This window comes from Papio anubis, chromosome 9 (assembly GCF_008728515.1).
Source record: "Papio anubis isolate 15944 chromosome 9, Panubis1.0, whole genome shotgun sequence".
NCBI lineage: Eukaryota > Metazoa > Chordata > Mammalia > Primates > Cercopithecidae > Papio > Papio anubis.
Window position 1 is genome coordinate 9,455,974 of NC_044984.1, and position 22,775 is coordinate 9,478,748.

The window sequence follows — 22,775 nt, forward strand, 5'->3', positions numbered from 1 at the left end:
CTACTTTTATTTTATGTCATTTTCGTGCCTTATTGTTTTGGCTAGGACTTCCAATACCATATTGAATAGGAGTGATGAGAGTAAACATCCTTGCCTCATTCTCAATCTTATGGAGAAGGCAATAAGTTTTTCATCACTAAGTAAGATGTTTGCTGTAGGCTTTTTGAAGGTGTCACACATCAGGTTAAGAAGCTTGCTTCTATTCTTAGTTTGCAGAAAATCTATAATAGGAAAATATGTTGAATTCTGTAAAATTGTTTTCTATATCAATTGATGTGATCATGTTGATTTTCTTGTTAGATTATTACTATGGCAGATTACATTGATTGATCTTCAAGTATTGAAGCAGTCTTGCATTCCCAGGAAAAACCCACTTGGTTATGGTGTATTCCAAGGACTACATAAACACACACACACACACACACACACAGTCCAGAAGTAACACAAGTTCAAAATACAAAACTCAACTTAATTTGCATATACTAACAATAACTAACAGAAAATCGACATTTTAAAATAATTGCATTTGTACTATCTCTGAAAAAAAATGAAATGATTAAGTCTCTATAAGATCTGTATGCTGAAAATGTACAAAATCCTGTAAACAAAATCACAGAAGACCTGAATCAATGAAGAAATATATGGATTCATGGATTGAAATACTCAATATAGTAAATATTTCAATTCTTCCCAAATTGATCTATACTTTTAATACATCTCCATCAAAATCCCACCAAAGGATATGTTGTATATCAGGCGATCTGATTTAAAAAAACATGCAAAGATTAAAAGGTAGAAAAAAGAATGACATTGGAAAAGTGATGCTACACAATTTTAAAGTTCTGCTCCAATTCTAAAGTAGTCAAGACAGTGTGATTCCAGCAAAGGGATAGACACAGAGATCAATGGGACAGACTGTGTCCAGGAATAGATCCGCACAGACGTGGAAAATTGATTTCTAACAAAGCTGCAAAGACAACTCAATAGAGAAAGGACAATCTTTCAACAAATGCTACTGAAACAACTCAACTTTCATATGCAAAAAATTGAACCTCAACCTAAAGCTCCTACTTTATATAAACATTAATTCAAATGGAGTGCAGATTTAAATAAAAAATGTTTAACACTATGAAACTTTTAGAAGAAACCGTAGCAGAAATATTCAAGACTAAGTTGTCAGACATGACACCAAAATAACAATTCATAGAAGAAAATACTGATAAAATGAACTTCCTCAATATTTAGGACTTTTGCTCTGTGAAGGATCTTATTAAGAGGACAAAAAGACATGCTACAGACTGAGTGAAAACATATAGCACAAACCATATAGCGGACAAAGGACTTGTATGTAGAATCTATGAAGAACCTTAGAAATTCATCACTTAAAAAAAAAAAACCTATGAAAAAGTGGGCAAAAGACATGAAAAGACATTTTGTCAAAGAAAGAACATGAACAGCAAAGAAGCACAAGTGAATATGATCAGCATCAGTAACCATTAGAGAAATGCACATTAAAACAATGAGGTATCACTATGTCTGTTAGAATGGATAAGGTCAATGATGACAGCAAATGCCGGCAAGATTGCTTAGAAACCAGACAACCCACACATCACTGGCATCACTTGAACAAGATACAGCCACTCGAAAGAGTTTGGCAGTTTCTTATAAAACCAAAGGTACACATCCTATGTGACTCAGCAATTTCACTCTTCAGGATTTAACCGGAAGAATGAAAACAGGTTCACAAAAACCTGTACGTGAATGTTCTTAAAAGTTTTATTCAAAATAGCCTCAAACTGGAAACCACCCAAATATCTTTCAATGGTGAAAGACTCAACAAATTCTACCATATCCATATAAGAGAATACTACCCAGGAATGAAAAGCAAGAAATTATTGATACAGGCAACAACTTGGAAGTTTTGTTAGAGCATGAAACTTGGTGAAAAAAGCCAATCTTTTGTTGAAGATTGGGTTTTGGCTTTTGTTGAAGAAAGAAAAAAACTTTCTCTTGTGAAAAAAGCCAATCTTCTAAAAGGTTTTACACTTATAAGATTCCATGTATAAAACATTCTCCTATTGCAGGATAATTTAGGAATCAGAGAGACTGAGGGGTTGAGGAGGATATTTATTATTTAGGTGCACCAGTCCAGTTGGATTAACATCCAAAGGACTGAGTCCCAAATGAAGAGTCAAGTTACCTTTTAAGCATTTTGTGGGGCAGGGGGAGATCTGTGCAGGGGGAAGCATATTACAGAATCAAGAAACAAACACAGTTATTCAGTTGAGACTTGCATTACATTATTTCTTACTTTTCAAGGAAAAACATGTTTTACGACTTGAGTTTATCTGTCTAGTGACCTTGCAGCTGCACAGCTAGAGAAATGGGTCTTCGTAATGCCTGGGAAGGGGAGAGATAAGGCTCACTAGTCACAGAAAAACAGGCAGTTAATTGTTAAAGACTCCAGCTCTTTCTCTTCCTCAGGGGGAATTGGGTTTTCTTACATACAGCTGAGTTTTCGCTTATATATTCTTTAATTTCTTTTAATTCCTGTTCTACTCCAACTAACAAAACTATAGAGATGGAGAACAGATTGGTGGTTGCCAGGAGACAGGGACAAGGTACGAGGATATGACTAAAAAGAGGTAGCACAAGTGAGTTCCTCTCAGTGATGAAACAGTTCTTTGGCAAGGACACTGGTGCAAGTGTTTACAAGATACTGCACATGAGACCATCTTGCATAGAACACACACACACAAAGGAGTACATGCAAACACTGCAAAAACTGCATAAGGTCTGTAGTCTAACAATAGCCAACCAATGCCCATGTCCTGGTTTTGATGGTGTCCTGCTGTTCTGTAAGATAGCACTGTTAGGGGAAGCCAGGAAAAGCATCCAAGGGACTCTCTACTACTTTTGCGACTCCCTGTGAATCTAGTCATTTCAAAACAAAAATGTTAAAGAAAAGCAACCAAGTGATTTTTATATAATAAATGCCAGGTTAATCCTCATATATGAATGCACATATGAGTGCACAGATAAAACTGAAAGGACGTATATCAAAATGGTAACATATCTGTTAGTTTTTGAAGGGAAGGCGAGGGTTACAAAAAGACAGAGGGAGAGTTGGTAGCTCGACAGCAACAAAAGTTCATTGCCAGAGCAACCTACTGAGGTGGGGGACCAGCTTAACACCAGAGCCCACCACCGCTTACAGGCTGGGGTACTTATAGGTATGGGCGGGAAGGGTCTGGGTGGCATGGCTTGCTGCTTGACAAAGATGTTCCTTCAGCTGGGCCTTTTCCTGGCAGGGTATGATACGGACGTTCCTGTGCCTTGTGGTCAGGTGGTGGGGCAGGACGTTTCTCACGGTGGAACCCCCATGGAATGTTTTGCTCTGACCAAGGTCTGTGAAATGGCAGGGGGCTTACAAAACAGTGCAGTCTGGACTAACAGTATCCAGATCGTAGATTTAAAAATCATTTTTCTTTTCTTGGTAGGTCTTTTCAATATGTTCTGTATAGTCCAAAATAAACATGTTACTTTGTTACATTTAAAATGTTTTGTTCTCTTCAAAATGCATTTAAACTGTTTGACAAAGTAGAAAATTGTTTATTAAAAGCAAGGACATTTATTTATAGACAAATCCTAATTCAGGTGAATTCAACAAATATTCTTTAAGCACTTTCTATATGTAGGCAATTATAAGAGTATTTAAGATAAATCTAGTATAAATCTAGAGTGAAAACATGACAAATACTTATAACATAGGATAACATATGTGATATTATAGGCTTATACAATGTTCTGAAGTAATACAGAGGGGGACATAATTAACCATGCACCAGCTAGGAGAAGGTTCAAAGAAGAGGCTTTTCAGGATATAAAGGAACAGAGGGAATGGCATGGGAGGAGAAAGAACTTTTCAAAAAAAGACAATAGGGCCAGGAGTGGTGGCTCGTGCCTGTAAGCTCACCACTTTGGGAGGTCGAGCTGAGGGGATCACTTGAGCCCAGGAGTTCGAGACCAGCCTGGGCAACATAGTGAGACCCCTGTCTCTATTTAAGTAAGTTTAATATTTTAAAAAGACAACAGAGTACACAAGAAGCATTGAGGCAGAGAAAACACAACATGCAGAAGAAAGCAGAGTCAAACGGGTAACGTTATTTCTAACATCAAATGATGAAAGCAGGAGGAGGCTATTAAAATTGACATCAGAAAGTGCATTTAGTGACTTCAGTCTTTAGTAGAAGTTCCTAGTGTATGAAATGAACAGATGAGGAAAGGCCTTAATTGCTGTGCTGTGAGAATAGGGAACCGTTAAAGGGCTAAGTGTGAGAGGATCTGTAATTCAGAGAAATTGCTCTGTTGGTAACGTGGAGGGTGAATTTGAGAGGAATGAGACTGGAGGCAGGAGCAAGGCAGGAATGAAACGGCCTCATTTTCTGGAGTATCACCTGAAGTTTGTGATCTCACAGCCATGGAGAATAAGGATGTGGACTCACAAAGAGTGAGGTTAAGAGCGGAAGTTTAACAGGCGAAAGAAAAAGAAAAGCTCTCTGCTGCAGCGAGGGGTCACAGAGAAATGGATTGCCGGTCCATGGCAAAACACAGAGGGTTTTATAGATGAGCTGGTGAGGAGGTGGTGTCTGATTTACATAGGACATGAAAGACTAGTCAGACCAGGCGTGCCATTTGCATAGGGCGTGAAAAACTGCTTAGACCAGGTGTGCCGTTTGCATAGGGTGCGAAATTCTGGTCGCCCCCTCCCTAATCTTATATTATGCAGGCGGGTTCTCTGCCTGAGCTGTGCCATGTTACCCATTTCTCTATTACTGCACACGTGGTGACAGAAGAGGGAAGATGGACCCTCCATGTTGGACATGCCCGGCCCCCAGGTAGCCCTTTTCTATTGGCACAGCTGCCAGCATTCCCCCGTGCAAGCTTCCAGCTTGCTTAACTACATTTGCGGCTTGATTTTTCAGGCTGCTCTTTGTTAGAAAAAGATAATTTGTTGGGCTGCTTTTTGTTGGAAGGGAAGCTCTGCCAAGGACTCTGTTCCCCTCACTATCTGCCTAAATAATGTCTTTCTACCTCCTGTTTCAGTAGCAGTGGAGGTGAGGAGTAAAAATATGCCAAACTTGGCCACTGATTAGAAAAGGTGAGAGGAGGGATCAAGGAGAGGAAAAAGTGCTGGATCACGCCCAGGTTTCAGGCTGGAACAGAGCAAATGGCAGCAGCATACAATGTTGAACATAGAGGCAGAGAAGCCCACTTGAGTGGAGAGGGATAACGAGGCATTCTAGGACGGGATGGGTTTGAGATTTTCTGATGTATTCAAGTGGAAAAGCCTTGGGAGCATGGGGATTCACTGAGCTCAGGGCAGAAGATAGGGAATGTGCAGTCATCAGCTTGCAGGTGATGGCTGAATCATTCTCCCACTTCAGCAGAGAAGCACCCAAGCAAAGTGCTGAGAATCCTGGAGAACACCAACATTCCCCAGGGAGCTGAAAGACAATTTTAGAGGAGGCACAGAGGAAAAATGAAATGGAAGAGAGTGCTGTAGAGAGCACCATAATCCAGGGCTTTGTGTAGAAGCAGGCTGCTTGAATAACCATTTCCTTTTCTGTAAATGAGAGTAAAATTATCTACCCATGCATGAAAAAAAAAATTCTCAACAAACTAGAAACAGGAAGGAATTCATCAACGTGATGAATGTTGGAGTGCCATAGCACTCCAACCTGGACAACAGAGACCCTGTGTCAAAAACAACAACAACAACAAATTTAGTCCTTTTCTTTTACAGATATATACTAAGGTATCCATGGATGAAATTATATGATGTCCGGGATTTGCTTTAAAATAACAAAAGAGGAGGAGAAGTGGGTGGGAGTATACAGGAAACAAGATTGGCCATGAGTTAACAAATATTTAAATCTGCTGACGAGGAGGTGAAAGCTCATTACACTATCCTCTTGTACAAAATGCTCCAGATACAAAGTTTTTCTAAAAATCTTCTTCATGGGTTTGTAGTGAGCATTGAATAAGGTCATGTATACAGAGTGCTTCATCACCACGGCTGACAGGTAGTCAGCACTCAAACATTGTTTTTAGTTTTGTTAATCCCTGTCCATTAACCACACCCAAAAGAAGTGGCTTATTTACACCAAGAACCCTGGCTCATGGACCTTTGTCCACTTGGAGGTAATTTATTGAAATTTGAGGTTTAGGATGAGGAAATGCCAGCCTTCAGAGTCCCAGGCCTATTGTGCAACAGCAGAGCCAACAGTCCCAAATGCCTCCCTAGCATGACTAGTAAGTAGGATCACTTTCCTCTCGCCTTGTAGGCATACTGAAGATCATTCACTCATTCATTCACTATGTTTCATTCATAGTGATTCATTTCATTCATAGTGATTCATTCATAGTGTTTCATTCATTTCTTATGTGCCAGGTATTGGGTGCTAGGGATCCATAATACAGTGGACCCTTAATTGACTGGATGCATCACTTTCAAAGCATCATTTCAGGTTGAATATTTGAGTGCCAAGTGAATTCAAGCTACAGGGCTAAGGATCCATGCCTCAGTCACCATGAAGACCTTCCCAAGAGTCAGCCCTATGAGGCACATAGAAATGAGTGGAGACATAGAACTCACTCCTACAAAGCCTAGAACCTGATAGAGCACATGAGACAGGAGCCCAAATAACCAAGAACAGGGAGCTGAATGTGAGAGGCGGGCTCCAAAGGATTCGGCCACCAAGGTGGAGAAAGTATGTGTGCAGAATGGGAAGTAGTCAGGTTTGGCTGACACATTTAGTAGGCATGTGGGGAGAGGTGGAAACTGAGGCTGGAATGATCCACTAGGGCCACATGTATAGAAGGTCAGGTTCAGCCATCTGAATCTCATTCGGTATCAACAGAGTCGCTTCTTGGTGCCAAGCAAAGGCTAACAGGCTTAGGACCAGGATTCAGGAAGCGGTCTCTTGAAGCAAGTGACTGAGCCCATGAACCACCCAGGGAAGGCCCATCCCAGCCTGGCACTGCATCTCAAGCTCACATTACACGACCACATGCATCAAACAAACCACATGCATGTTCACACACGACCATATGCATGTTCACACATGACCACATGCATGTTCACATGCAACTATATGTTCACAGGACCATATTTATATTCACACAACCATATGCATGTTCACATGACCATGTGCATGTCACATGCAACCATATGCACATGTGGTCACATGGATATTCACACATTACCACATGGAACCTCACATGACCATATGCATGTTCACATGTGGCCACATGCATGTTAATACATGACCATATGTATGCTCACGTGATCAAATGTGTATTCACACATGACCATATGTATGTTCACACGCTCAATGAATCACAGTTTTATAAGACCTGAGACAGACATGCGTTTTGGGAGATCCAGCTTCGGGGTATGGGCTCATCTTGTCCACACATGGAGACTAGACCTGAACTATCTCTGAGAAAGTTGCCTGCCAGTTTAGAGCAGAGCTTCAGAAACCTTTTCCATAAAAAGCCAGTTAGACAGTTACGAAATGTCTGAAGGCTTTGCAGGCCATGTAATCTCTGTTGCAACTACTCAACTCACTAAAGCAACCATTTAAATAAACCATGTTAAATAAAGAACAATTTAAACATGAAGGAAGGTATGAAGGTGCGTTCTGATAAGACAGGACCTGGCCATAGTTTGTCCAGCCTAGTCTAGAATTTGTAGCCTCTTCCCAGAGCCCAAGTGCCCGCTCCAGACACAGACCCACTCTACCTCCAGCCAGAGACACAGGCCTCATTCATCAGAAACTGGGAATGCTCCTTTAGAAGGACACCCCTCCAGACCTGAGGATCTGTGCACTATGGGAGACCTGGAGCTACTTGTGCTCCACCCAGCTTGATACAAGCTGGCCCCGTCAGGCCCCACCACCATTATCCTTGCTGACCACTCCCGGCATCCTCTCAAGAGGAGGCTGCCCACCTCTCACGTTCTATGCCACAGGGTTGGGCACTGCACTGGCACCTTCCAGCCCCACAGGAGCCCCTCTCCACAGCCTGTCACTTAGGAGCTCCTGTACATCCAGTTGAGCCCAGACAATTTCTTTAGGGAACCTTCTCAACACTCTGAAGTCCAGATCGCAGGCCCCTCCTGGAATGTTCTCCTTGTAGCCTGTTCTTCACTTATGAGACCACACTGCATATTGAACTGCAACCATCAGCTTCACCATCTATCTCCTGTGCCAGGCCAGGAGCTCTATGGGAGAAGGAACTCATCAGAGTGCCTGCCCCTGGAAGGCTGTTCATCAACATGCAGTGAAAGAAAGAATTCACAGGCTCTTCCAACAGGAAGAGAGACTGGACCTTATAAGACCCAAAGGGAAGGCACTGTCTCAAAACCAGTGAAAAATAGCAGGGATCTAGATTAGAGCGTGCAGTGGGAAATGAAATAGTGGGGGCTGGGGAGATGCCCCACATTTGTCAATGACTCCTAATCTTTCTCCCGAGATCGCTCCTTCACCCTTGTGTTCAGCTGCCACCAACACTTACACCAGCCACTGAAGCCAGAAACCTGGGAGACCTCTGCCCTCATCCGGCCCCAAAGACCAGAACCTGTCATTTCCACCTCGCTCACCCTACTTCCCTTCCCACTGCTCCTACCTTAGTTCAGAGCACCGCCCTCGCTCCCTCCGCCTAGCTCAAGCCAAGCTGACTGGGTCAGCGGCCTTCAGGCCTGCCCTTCTCCATCCTGCCATGTCTGTCCTCCACGGGCCAAACAGGGAGCTGTCATTTTAAAGTGCAGGTCTGCTCTGGTCATTCTCCTAATGAACCCCTTCGGGGCTTGTCAAGGCCCTGGTCCAGACTCCTTAGCATGGCCATGCAGGACAGCCCTCCATGATCCTCCCCTCCCTGAGACCCCTCCTGCCCTCAGCACCCTGTGTTCAAGCCCCAGCTTGCCCTGTGGTGTCGCACTCAGCCCAGATCCCCTGCCTGGGGTGCCCTGCCTGGCCCAGGAACCAGGAAAGCTTGCCAGCTTCCAAGACTCAGCTCAAGCACCTCTTCCTGCTGGGTGTTTTCTGAGACCCCCTCCTCTCCCCACTTCCTGGGGATCGCACAGTCCCCTGAAGGGCCTTCTGCCCCAGCGTTTGACCCCACTGTTTGGCCCTGTATCTGTTTCCATGGCTGCCTCGCCCTTTCAGACCACCAGCTCCTGCAGAGCAGAGCCCCATATCTCAGTCGGCTTTGCATTCCCAGAGCCTGGCACAGAGCCTGGCTCCCATGAACCCTCAATAACCCTTGAAAATTCACTGGAATCCTGGACAGTGCCGAAGAGGCACCTAGGATGGGAGAATGATCTGCTGCCGTCTCCTGGCAATGTGAGGCATTGTCGTAAGCCCAGACACCTCCCTGCCAGCCTTGCAAAAACAAGTGCAGGAAGGGGAAGCTGGAAAAGGAGCTGATGGAGAATGGGGGAGATGGATGCCGTCTAAGGAGACACACTGGATTGAGAGGTTGCTGAGACCCTGCCAGCTCCCACACTATTCCCATGTCCATGGGTGCAGGGGCCAGGTCAGTGCTTCCAAAGAAGGCTGCATCCTTAGTGGCTCTGGCTCCCTCTAACAAACCCTAAATGAGATCTTGCTTCTCAAGATAACCTGTTGTTGTGTTGTTGTCACTATCACTGCAGCTTTTATTCACTTCACTGGGTAATCACTGAGTTTTTCCTCCATTGCTGTAGAACATGTGGTTTGCTCTTGTGTATAGAAAGACTTAATTTAACCACTGGCTTTTCCTGATTTTAACTCAGCTTCCTACTGTTAGGAGGTTATTTCTGACATTCTGGGTTTCTTACCTTTCTGTCAGAACCTACATACTGTCGTTCTTCAGTATCTGTTGGAGACTGGTTTCAGGGTCCTCCCTTGAAGATACCAACAGCACAGGTGCTCAAGCCCCTGATATAAAATGGTGTGGCATTTGCAGACAACCTACGCACACCCTGCATGCACTTTCAATAAGCTCTAGATTACTTGTGATACCTAATTCAAGGTAAATACTTTGTCAATAGTTGTTTAGGGAATTATGATAAAAAGAAAAGCTTGTACATGTTCAGCACATGTGCAATGTTGTTTGAGTAGTTTTACCCCACATGGTTGAATCTGTGGATGCAGAGCTGACAGCTACAAGACACACAGGTGGGGAGGGCTAGCTTTTCCAGTTAGTGTCCCCCAAACCCCGCTCTGTCCACTGCTTCAGCAGGTCAGGCAATATCATGTGCCCCTCCTCGAAAGGAGTAGCATTATCTCAGCTCCTCTTGGGGCGGCAGGTCTAATTGTCTGCATCTTGACATCTGGAAAGTTTGCCCAACACCTAACAGAAGATGTGGATTAGGGGAAGGAGCTTGGGATTGTAGATGGATATTTGTGAGTGATGTGCACAGAGATAACCACCTACAGAGAAAGATCACCTGTTGTTCACCTTTGAATCCTCAATCTCTATTGCCCAGGGCATTCAGTCAACATCAGATGTCTGTGGAACAAATGCATGGATTGTGCATGAAAGAAGTAAAAGGGACTACCTTCTCATGGTGTAGAAAATTAGAGCTGCATGACACATTTTGCCCTAAATTTAGGAATCCACCCCACTAGAAAAGAAATACCTTTTCGAATTAACTAATGATCTCTTCACTCCTTTCCCTGAAGGGTTTACTGAACAATGATCAGGAGGGCACCATAAACTTTATTTCCATGTCAAACAGTACCTGTCCTCCAGTGGTTTATCATCTATTTGGTGAGACATGGTACAAATGAAGAAAGATTGCTCCCCGTCCTCAGAAGGTCTGTAACCTCACCGGATGAGGCATCCATCTCACACTTGCTTTTCCAGAAGGACTAGAGAACCACAGGAGACCATGTGTCATGAAAGGTTGAACACATGATCACTTAGCACTGAAAATACGCAGCACAGAAAATAAGTGTTTGTAGTTAGGTGGCACTATCAGGGCAGGCTTCCTGAAAGAAGCTGACCTTGAACTGCCCTAGGCTGGGAAGAAGTTTAAAAGAGAACAGAAAAATCATTGTTCTGTGGTCTGGAGGCACTCTGGGTTCTCCGATCCTGAGTCTCAGCTAGAGATCCTGGTGGGGAGACAGGAGTGTGAAGCCATCGACCACTCTGTCTATGTTCTCACTCTTCAGAGTGTGGCACTAGGGCAGAAGCAGCAAAGATGACCACTGCATACATTCCAGCTCCCAGACAGAGGCATACATGACGTCACCCTTGAACAAAATCCATGTCTTTTCAGGGTGCACTCCAGAGTGAAGTGCGGGTGGACTGGAGTGAAGTGCTGCTCAGGCTGACGGCGCCAGCTCAGAATGTCTTCAGCGAGGCCAGCACCCGTTTGAAGAAGACTAGGGGATGAGGCCAGCCAGTGAGCCAGAGGGTCCCTGAGAAATGAGATGGCCTTACTCTCCTGGATTCCCTACCGTTCACTCACAGAAGCAGCTTGGTCCACGGAACTGGGCAGCGCTGTTCTAGAATAATAATGAACAGCACACACGGAATGCCTCCTCAGAGCCCAGGGAGGGAGGCAGGCAAGTCTGTCTCCCCAGCACCTGCTCCTTCCTGGGCCGGCAGCCCTGACCCTTCTGAAAAACCCCCAAGCACTTCAACCACTACATGGCTTCTCATCATCTCCAGCCCAGACTCTCTGCTTCCAAAGCCTAGTGGATCCACCGAATGGACCTCACCTCCCACTGACCCAGCACACACTGCTTTATCTGAGAGGTGTCTGCTCCTCAGGCGGCAGTGCTCATGTTTGCCTGGGGGCTTCCTCACACCGTTCCCACCACCTGAGATACCCTGCTCCCTTCCACCCCAAACAATGGTAGGAATAAATCAACAAAGCCTTAAAGTCAGAAGAGCCAGCTTCAAGTCCTCCACTGAAGAGAGAGTTCATAATCCCACAAATAAACATCAGCTTAGGATCTTACAGTCACAGAGGTCCGATGTCCACAGTCAGTCTCTGAGGGCTGAAGTCACGGTGTCATCAGGGCTGGCTCGTTCTGGAGCTCCAGGGAGACGTTGCTTCCTTGCCTTTCCCAGCTCCCAGAGGCGGCGTGGGTTTCTTGGCTCATGGTCCCACAGCACACAGACCTCTGCTTCTATGGCCACTTCTCCATCTCTGACTGTGGCCTTTCTGCTTCCCTCTCATGAGGACTCCAGTGATTACATCAGACACTGCCAGGTAATCCAGGAGGATCTCCCCATCTCAGGGTCCTTAGTTGAATCATATCTGCAAAGTCCCTTTCGCCAGGTAAGGTAAGAAACTCACAGTTTTTACAGATTAGGTTGTGAACATCTTTGGGAGGCCATCATTCAGCCTAGCATGGTGAGATATACATATATCTTTAATTTTTTTTATTTTTTAGTGACAGGGTCTTACCATGTTGCCCAGGCTGACCTCAGACACCTGGGTTCAAGTGATCATCCTGCTTTGGGCTTCCAAGTAGTTAAGACTACAGGCAAATGCAACTATGCCTGGCTTATATCTTATAAATCAATAAGAAAACAGTTTGATTTTTTTACATGGGTAAAAGTCTTGACCAGGCACTTCACCAGAGCAGTATACAACATGGCAAAAAAAAAAAAAAAAGTGCCTGAAAAGATTCAGAACATCATCATTCATTAGGGAAATGCAGCCTGAAACCACAATGGCATCCGCAGTAGAACAGGTGAAATTGAAAAACACATCCATGTTGGCAAGGCTGCAGCACAGGGGAACTCACATGGTGCTGACGGACATGCAAGATGGCACAGCTGCTGTGGAAAACAGTTTAGCATTTCCTTATAAAGTCAAATATGGTACCCAGCAATTCTTCCTCTAAGTGTTTATCCAAGACAAATGAAAGCAGATTTCCATACAACAATCTGTACAAGAATGTTCCAGCAGCTTCCTCCTGCTCCCCAGAAACTGACAGCAGCCCAAGTGGCTTTCAGCTGATAAATGGATTAAAAAAACTGTGGTATCCCCATACAGTGGAATATATTCAGTAATAAAACAGGGCAACTTACTGATACACATCTAACATTCAAGAGCTTTACACGAAGTGAAAGGAGCCAGACACAAAAGGTACCTGCTGTAGGATTCTTTTACCTGAAATTCTAGAAAAGGCAAAATGACAGTGTGAGAAAGCAGGTCTGTGGATATGAGGGCCAGGAGGGAGGCTGCGGGGGAGGAGCCCTAACGGGCACACGGGAACTCTGAAGGATGCTGGAGTCTTCATTGTGACGACCATGTGGCTGCATGCATTTATCAGAACTCATTGAGCTGCACACCTAAAGCTGGCAAATTTTAACACGTCAGTCACACCTCAACAAAACTGATATTAAAAATCAATTGAACTGTTGCACAACAATGTGAGTATTCTTAATGCCACTGTACTGTACAATTAAAAATGGTTAAAATGGTAAATTTTATGTTATCTATATCACAATTAAAATAAATAACCCCCCTAAATCAATTGCATTCCATATACTGGCAATAAACAATTGGAAAATACACTTTTGAAAGGAGCATTTACAATAGTACCAAAACCAAAAAATACCTAGGAATCAAACTAAGGCAGGCAAGACCTTTACACTGAAAAATATGAAACACAAAACATTGCTGAGAAAAAAAGTAAAGAAATACCTAATTAATGGAGGATTACATCATGTTCATGGATTGGAAGACTCAATATTTTCAGATGCCAAATCTTTCTAATTTGATGTACGGATTCAGTGGAATGCCAATTAATCCCAGCATTTTTTTTGGTATACATTGAAGATGATTCTGCAGTATACGTGGAAAATCAAAGAATCAAGAACAGCCAAGGCAGCCCTGAAAAAGAAGAACAAAGCTGGAGGACTTAACTGCTAGACAACAACACTTCTTTTAAAGCTGCAGTAGCTAAGATGCTGAAGTGCTGGCACAAGGATAAATTTCTAAGACCAATGGCACAAACAAGAGTGCACAGACGTGAAAAGGCAGTAACACCTGACAGATGACACAGGAGAGACGGCACAGTTAAGTGGGGAGAGGGTGGTCTTTCAATAAATGGCCTTGGGCTAACCACACATCCATATAGAAAAATAGAAACCATGACTCTCCACCTCAGTCCTGATGTAAAAAAATCTGAGATGGATCCTAGACCAAACCATGAAGGGTAAAAAAAGTCAATCTGTGTTAAGCATGGTATATTGAAGAAAAGAAGGTCTAGAATTTTTTTTTTAAAAATAAGATTATCTTTATAACAAAGGGATAGGCAAATATTTTTTATACAAAAAATCACTACAAAAATAGTAAATAAACAAAAATAATAAATAATATATTGACAAGGTTGTTAAAAATAAAATATAGTAAAAACAGATTAATAAATTGAACTTTATTAAAATAAAAAATATATGGTTCATCAAAAAATATCATTATGTGAGTAAAAAGACATGCCACAGAGCAGAAGATTATTATAATACAGGTCTTTCAAAGCAAGTCGCATCCAGAATATATCAAGAAATCCCACAGATTAATAACAAATGACAGACAATAAAAATTTTAAAAGGGCCAAATGTTTAAAAAGTATTTCACAAAAGAGGCTATTCACACAGCCATTAAGTGTATGAAAAACTGTTCAACTTCATTAACCATCAAGAAAATACAAATTAAGTTGAGCATGCTGTGCAAGTCTGTGGTCCCAGCTACTCCAGAGGCTAAGGAGGGACAACTCCTTGAGCCCAAGAGGTGGAGGCTGCAGTGAGCTATGATCACAACCGTTGGTCTCCAGCCTTAGCAACAGAGTAAGACCATGTCTCAACAACAAAAAAAAAAAAAAAAAAAAAAAAAGAAAAAAGAAAAGAAAAGAAAAAGAAGAAGAAGAAGAAAGAAAAGAAAATGCAGGTTATATAGCACTGCATTCCCCAGATACACTAGAATGAAAAGGACTGACAATACCACATGTTGGCAAGAGTGTGGAGCGACTAGTGCTTTTGTCTGCACTTGGTGGGCGTGTAACTTGAACTACAACTACAAGAAATTTTCAGTATCTACTAAAGCTACATGTAAGAAAAAACTATGACCTAGCAATTCAATGTCTTAGGTATCTACCAAACTGAAATAAGCATTTATGTTCACCAAAAGTCATATATGAAAATATTCAGAGAAGCTTCATTCATCATCATCAAAAAGTGGAAGGAATAGAATAGATACAGTGTGGGGTGCTCAGACCATGGAAGATCACAAGACAGTGAAAGGCAGTGAGCTCCTCCTGTCTGCCACAAGATGGATGAATTTCACAGACATAATGTGGAAAGAAGGAAGCCAGTCACAAAACAGTCCATACTGTACGATTCCTCTCATTCCCGTTGACTTCAGAAACAGTGTTTGGAGGTTACTCAATTGTTGTGAAAAGAAAATCAGGAAAGACACTGACACACCAATTTACTGTCAAGGTGCAGGGTAACCAATTGCTATTTGTAGTTTTCCTATGTAGATAAAGGACTCAAAGGATGGAACAAAACACCTTTGATGTTAGACATAGGCAGGAGTACGTGAAGCTTGAATCTGGTTTTTCTCATCTCCCTTCCTTGGCCTGGTTGGCTTCATCATCAGCATTTTCCTGCTCCTCACTCCTCCCCCAGTATCCTTATTCTGATTTCTGCCTTTTTTTCTCCCTAGAAAATATACATTTTCTAGAGCCCAATCTGCCAGGAGAGATCTTAGAGATTACAATGGAAAAAACTTGGAATTCTGAGGACAGAGAAAAGAAAGAGGAAGAGTTAATGACTAGTGAGACACCATCATGTAGACTGGTGCCACACGGAATCTGGGGCAACAGAACATGATCTGTCCAGATGGACATACAGTGAAAGCTGGTGCCGGCAAGCACCTTAAGCTATATGATTGCAATAAGTTTTGCTCACCAGTGTTTATGGGGACTGAAGTATATTTCTCTTTGTTTCTAGTGCTGCCCAAGTTTGAAGTTACAGTCAGTGCACCACAAACAGTAACTATTTCAGATGTTCGATTCCAAGTAGATGCACGTGCTAAGTAAGCATTTATTCAGGAGATTTGCCTTTGCAGGGAGATACAAAGTTCAGAGACAACAAGTGAGATTAACCAGGTAACTTTAATTATTTATATGCTTACATTCATATTACTAGAGGAGCAAGGTATTGTCATTGTAGAATATTTGAAAAATATAAAGAAAAGCATGAGAAATTACCTCAAATTAATTCTACCAACTGCCATTAACATTGTGATTTATTGTTCTACCATAAAGACATACATACACACGTGTTCATTGCAGCACCATTCACAACAGCAAAGACATGGAATCAACCTAAATGTTTATCCATGGCAGACCAGATTTTTTTTTAAAATGTGGTACCTATGCACCATGGACTACTCTGCAGTCACAAAAAAGAACTAGATCATGTCTTTTGCAGGGACATGGATAGAGCTGGAAGCCATTATTCTTAGCAAACATACAAAGGAACAGAAAACTAAATACCAAATGTTCTCATTTATAAGTGGGAGCTAAATAATGAGAACACACGGAGACAACAAAGGGAACAACAGAAACTGGGGCCCACTTGAGAGTAGAAGGTCGAAGGAGAGAGGAGACCAGAAAAAATAACTATTGGGTAGTAGGTTTAGAGCCTGGAAGACAAAATAATATGTACAACAAACCCCTGTGACATGAGTTTACCTGTCTAACAAACATACACTTGTGCCCCTGAACCTAAAATAAAAACAGAAGAGAGAGACAGATACACAGGCTCAAAACCAGGGACTGAGAACAAGTTTCTGCAAGGAGCAGGAAATGATGACATGGTTCACCAATCCTGAAAAGGACATGGAAGTCATAGATATACCAGTAAATCCAGATATGCTCATGGAAACAGATGCAGAGGGAGAAGTTGTATTCAGCTTAAGGGAAAGTATTTTGGAAATATGGAAAATAGAATGCATGAGAAAAGTGGTTAATGGTCACTGACGTCTACTGGCTGTTGTGAAAAAGTGGTCAACAGTCTTGACTAAAAAAGAGATGAACAGACTTTTAGGGGAGGGTCACAGAGTTCATACTTCAGTTATAAAACAGAATCTCAAAATATAGATAGAAAGATAGATAGACACACAGAGAGAGAATTTATTTTCCTCTAATTTTTAATGAATATTTTTCATGATGGCCGTCATACTTTTCTCTTCATGATAACTAAGAAAACTTGTCTCTGTATTATGCCAGTCTTTTCATAAATACCAATTTTCTGCTGCATAAACATATCTTTATGTGACTACATGAAATTTAGTTATTCTTTTATTATATAATATATAGATGATTTCGTTTTGTTTTCCTAGTAATTAATAATTTTGTAGCATATGTCTTCGTGTATAACTACATAGTAAGCAGCTTTTGAATTAGGAATTGTTCAGTTAAGAAAGATTCCCAGAAGAGGAATTGCCAAGACAAAATATGCAACATTCTTTTAGTCTTCTGATTGTCATATTGCTCACCAAATATGTTGTGTCAATGTAGAATCCCAGCAGCTAGTATGAAAGCGCCTTTCTCACTGAATCTTCACCATCGTTACATATTTTCATTGAAATAAGAAAACAAGCTATTGGACTCTCATAGTGAAGATAAGGCATCTTATCCATTTAATTTGAATTAGTTGGAATCCTCTTAATGTTAAAAAATAAGTCCTATATGATTTGAGAAATTTTTATTTTCTTTTTGGGGAATTATTTTCAATGCCTTTTATCCTTTTTTAGTGTGATTCTTTTTCTCAAATTTCTAATAATAATTTTTTGAGAGCTACTATTTTTGAATGTCAATTAGTGTGGTAAGCTCTGCGTATATGATCGCTACAGTGCTATTAGATGGCAGCGATCATCACCTCTATTTTATAAGGAAAGATACTAAGACATCGATAATCGAAATAACTTATCAACAGTAATGGAGCTTGTTGATGACAGAACTGGGATTTAGACCGAGGCTGTTCAGCTTCAGAGCTACTCTCCTAATCAATAACTCTTTTGCACTTTACATAAACAGTTAAAAATATTAATATTTGCACTTTACATAAACAGTTTACTTGAACAGTTAAAAATATTAATACTTGCCATATTTGTTAAACACTTTATTTAGTTGATTACATGAAAATTACCTGCCTTTGAGTGTTTTCAGCAGACTATTAGATATGCATTGGGTAAAGGGTTGTCTAATGAACATGCAAGGGGAGTTCTTAAGGATGCCTCAGAGATTCTTGGTTTTGCTTTTTTTTTTTTTTTTTGGTACTATTTAACATCTTTGGATTCTAGCAAAGTAATCCTAAAATTTTTCTCAGTTTCAATGAAGAGCAGTTGAACTTGTGCCGGAATTTAACATATGTAATAGATGAGAGATTGTAGATTATCCATGTTAAAAATGATGGGATAATCAGAACAGCTTGGACAAATCCAGGATCCTAAATAGGCTTCATTAGAAAACCCTACACAAAGCCAGAACTTGCAATGGCATTAATATCTCATTTATCTGCACAATAGTATGCTAAAAAAAAAACAAACAAACAAACAAACAAACAAACAAAAAAACTAGAACGCTCTGATTGGGAGAGTGAAAATGTTTCTCAAGCATGGACTTTGAAAAAGCTAACCAAATGCTAAACTAACATGGAACCGGTGATTCCTTAGAACTATGTCAGGTTATAATCCCTGATTTTGATTTCTTGAAACTTCTTTAATATATTCTGGGTAAATTTACATTAAAAAGTAAATTAGTGTCAGTAATAATAATATCCTGCCAGGCTGCCAGGCAGCTAGACTGGAGCTATGCTTGCCACAAAGTTATTTCTGGACAGACTGTGAGCACACTGTGACTAGAAGTTCACATCAATTGTGTAATACTGTGTCTCACATTGTATGATACTGTGTCTGTGCATTGCTTCTTTAGTATTTCCTGGGATTTAGCTTGGAATGGTTAGAGAAAATGAGCAAATTAGATTATTTTAGTAAAACTCAGAGATGAATTTGGCTTTTAAGAGGGAAAAAATACTTACAGGTGAAGATATCTTAACAAATTGCTTTAGCATTCATGAAAAGCTTTCAAATCACAAACAAAGGGAGAATATTTATCCTATCCCATATAGAGATTTAAGCTACATGTCTCATGGGCATAACTTAGCCTGCCAATAATACTAGGATACAAGTTTTACTGTATAAATGAAAAACATTAAGAAGAAATAATAAGAAAGGGTTAGCCATAACATTTGTGACTGAATCTTAGTCTGGCTTCTATTTGATCATCAGACGTGACAGATGATCTTAGTGATATGAGTTGAGACAGAATCTCAAACGTGTTACGAAATTCTTAATAGAAAGAGAAAAAGATGAGTGGGAAGGAAAAAGCACACACTGTGGAGTTAGGCAGATCTGAGTCTGAATTTTAGTTTCATCAATTACAATGTGGGAAAGTGAGTTGCTTGACCTTGAACATTTTACAGATTGAGAAATTAAGGTTGAGAGAGATTAATTTGCCCAGAGTCTCATAGCTAGCGAGTAAGAAGCTAGAGGTTTCAAACTGGGGACTTTCTGATGTCAGAGCTCAAGCTTGTCAGCACCACGCTCATGGGGCAATGGTCAGGAGAAAGCCAAGTTTCCAGGAAACTGGAATGGCCACAGCGAATGACCCTCTTACATCCTGATTAGATGACCAGCCTTAATGAGATTTTTAGCATCACAGTGGAAGAGAAGACAGAAGAGGAAGGCAGTTTCCTGTGTTGCTCCGGACTTGCCTCACGTCGCCCACATTATTCTGGGGTTGACATATATTTTTCTAGTAGGTGTGACCTGAGGATGTTGGGGCTTTACTTTTGTGCTGGTGCAGGCAGTTTTCAGGCTCATAGAAACACTCAGTCAGCTGTTTATTTATTCATCAAACAAGCATTTCTTAGTCACCTCCTCTTTTAATTCTTGGGTCAGTAAATAAGTATGGTCCCTGACCCAACAGATCTAGCTCAGGTTCAGAGATGCACAACCCAATTCCAGCAAAGCTTTCTGTAGATTATCTGGGGCAGCTCTTACTACCCTTGATCTTTCCCACTTCGCAGCTGTTCCTGTACCAACAGAAAGCTCTCCCACGGAGGAATGGAGAAAAGATGGAAAAATGAGGCTGTGAATCAGGCTGAAGTTTTGGGGAAGGATGTGGAAGCCAGAGACTAACAAGAAGTTTTGGTGGTGGGTGTGATGTCCCCCTCCCTGCTGTTCCATTTCCTCGGACACTTAGGCTGGTCTCATGATGTAAGGGCCTAACCGCTCATATAAAAATCCATCCCAGCATCCTCAGCTCAAATAACTGCCACTTGCCACGTGCCTACCCCAACAGAATTAACAGAAACTGCCAACAGCCCTGCTGACCTCATTGAATGGAACCGTGTCCTCAGAGGCAGGAGCTCCTTCTTCTCCTGAGTGAGACTCCCTCCTATCTTGGAATAGGAAGTCCTCTCAGGAGAAGTCCAAGCTTCAGACAGAGAAGGAGCAGGGGCCTTCATTTACTCCCCCCAGTGCTGACCCGAAAGGAAGAGGCTGAGACACAAAGTAGAATCTAAAGAGTTTACTTGAGCCAAAGTGAGGACAGCTGCCTGGAAGACTCAGACCCAAGTACTCTTGGCTGTGAGCTTCCTAGAGCCTTTGTTAAAGCCAGGTTTTTAAAGACAAAGGACTGGGACAGAGAGTGGGCTGGTACAAAACTGTGGATCAGAAACTCTCTTTGGATTACAGAAATAAAATTGATGAGCAATTGGTTGTTGTTAAGTGATAGGATGTGGCTTATACTTCTGGTGAGACACTATAATAATTGTCCTAAATTAAAAGTAATTGATGGCTACTTGTGGCAATAGCAAGCAGTTTTAAGAGATGCATAGATAACTCAAAGCGGGCAGCAAGGTGTGATCTCATTTTAACGTCTCTTTAGGCCTCATAGTTTAAAAAGGACTCACCTTCCTCAGATGAAAGCTCTTTTTGCATCAGGAACCCCCTTTTCTGCTTTCTTTGAGGGTCAGGATGGGTCCCATGAAGAGCTGCTGGCAGGGTCAGACAGAAGCCAAGGAGAGGCCGTGCAAGGCAGCTGAAGCGCTTGGGAGGAGGCAACAGCCCCCTGCCAGCAACCAACGTTAAAAAGCACTGTCACTTCAGGCTGAAAGTGGTAGAAACCAGTTTGTTAAATCACACAAATGTGTATATTAGGCATACCTGGCTAGTCCTTTGCCAAGAGAGCTTGTAGCATAACTGCAGGCATATGAAAAAGACATGAAAATCATTAATCACTGCACAAGCTCAGGGATCAGCTCCTTTTGGAGGGTGATGAGTGGTGGAAGTGCCTGGAAAATATGTACAGAAAGAGCGAAATAAGCAGAAGAAATGCCCTAGGATTCAGGGTTTGGTTACAGTGGGATCAGAGACATCTGGGAGGATGAAGACAAAAAATCCAGATTATAATTGGTCCTGGAAGTGAGACTTCATGACAATTGTGTTAACTTGAGAATTTCTTTTTAGTTCCTGGCTTCAGATTTAAGGTTATGGTTGATGGGTGAATCTACTTTTGGAAGATTTTCTCTGGGCTGAAGTTGTTAGCTAGGTTAAAATATCAAGGACTTTGGTAAATCTCTAGTGGAGCTTCACTACGGCATAGAGGGAAAAACACCAGATTTAACATTTCATTCTTGGTGCTGCTGAGCTGTGTGCTCTAGGAGGAGACATTTAACTTTTTCAGCTGTGCCCTAGAAAGATTCACACCTATCTCCCGAGACTTTTGCAATGACTAAGAGGGAGAATAACCAGGAAAAAGGTATGTGAACTGTAAAGAGCTGTCGCCTTACAATGGTGATGGTGATGATCTCTATACTCTTGGGAGGGTTGGTGCACATTCTTGTCTACAGCAATGATAAGCAGAGGATAATGCTTCCGTCTTTAAGATTCTCATAGTAAGGTTAAAAGATACTGATATTACCTACTGTTTAACACAACTGGACCCACTACCTACTGCTTTATGCACAGAAGTTACGGGGCTGAGCGGCTCTCCATTAGCCACACTGAGGATCTGGGTTACAAATGAGTGGAATGTGTAAGGGGAGAGGAGATATTTAGTGATCTCTGAGAGCAATATCTGAACAACATTAGCAGTGAAATGAATGCAAACCACATCTTGCCTATTTGAAGTAATAAAGGAAGGGAACAAAGTTATACAGGCAAAGAAGTGCTTTTGTTTCCCCAGCCATGAATCCTGGTTAAAAATTGCACACAAACCACAAGGACAGTCAATACCATCATCTCAACTCCTAATGTGCTGTGTTTCTTTCAGGAAAAAAAAACAACAACAACAAACTAAAAACAGAGGAGTATCACACTGTCTTCGACGTGCTAGCTTTATATTCTTTTGTGAAAATCTCAAGACGTTACCCATCTTCAGAGGTAGCTCATTCTTCCCAGGCATGGAGCCGGGAAGGGTAAATGAATGAACGCAGTCATTCATTTGCTCAGTAGCTGATTAAGACCTAACATGTGCCGGGCTCTCTCCTAGGTGGGGCTAATAAAAGTAAGCCCGAGAGGTCCTGTCCTTAAGTGGAGGAAAGATACACACTCCAGTATCTGTATTTGGGCAGAGAAAGTGGTTTGTCAAGAGAGAGCAGGATTGGGAATATTAAAGTATATCCACTTT

At 41.8% G+C, this 22,775-nt stretch overlaps 1 long non-coding RNA gene across 6 annotated transcripts in view; it reads right to left on the minus strand.

Annotated features, from left to right (window-relative positions):
* LOC103875611 overlaps positions 1 to 20,489 on the minus strand; it is a 52,874-nt gene extending 32,385 nt beyond the window's left edge. For 2 of the 6 annotated variants that reach the window (XR_004175988.1, XR_004175987.1), the window contains exons 1-4: positions 20,283 to 20,489; positions 15,982 to 16,133; positions 13,718 to 13,906; positions 10,790 to 13,368 (exon numbers count right to left, since the gene is read on the minus strand). This is a non-coding gene — a long non-coding RNA (uncharacterized LOC103875611). Of the gene's footprint in view, positions 1 to 3,608; positions 13,369 to 13,717; positions 13,907 to 15,981; positions 16,134 to 20,282 lie in introns of those variants that run through there. The other 4 variants (XR_004175990.1, XR_004175989.1, XR_004175991.1 and 1 more) reach the window with 3 other exon arrangements.
* Positions 20,490 to 22,775: the final 2,286 nt, after the last annotated feature.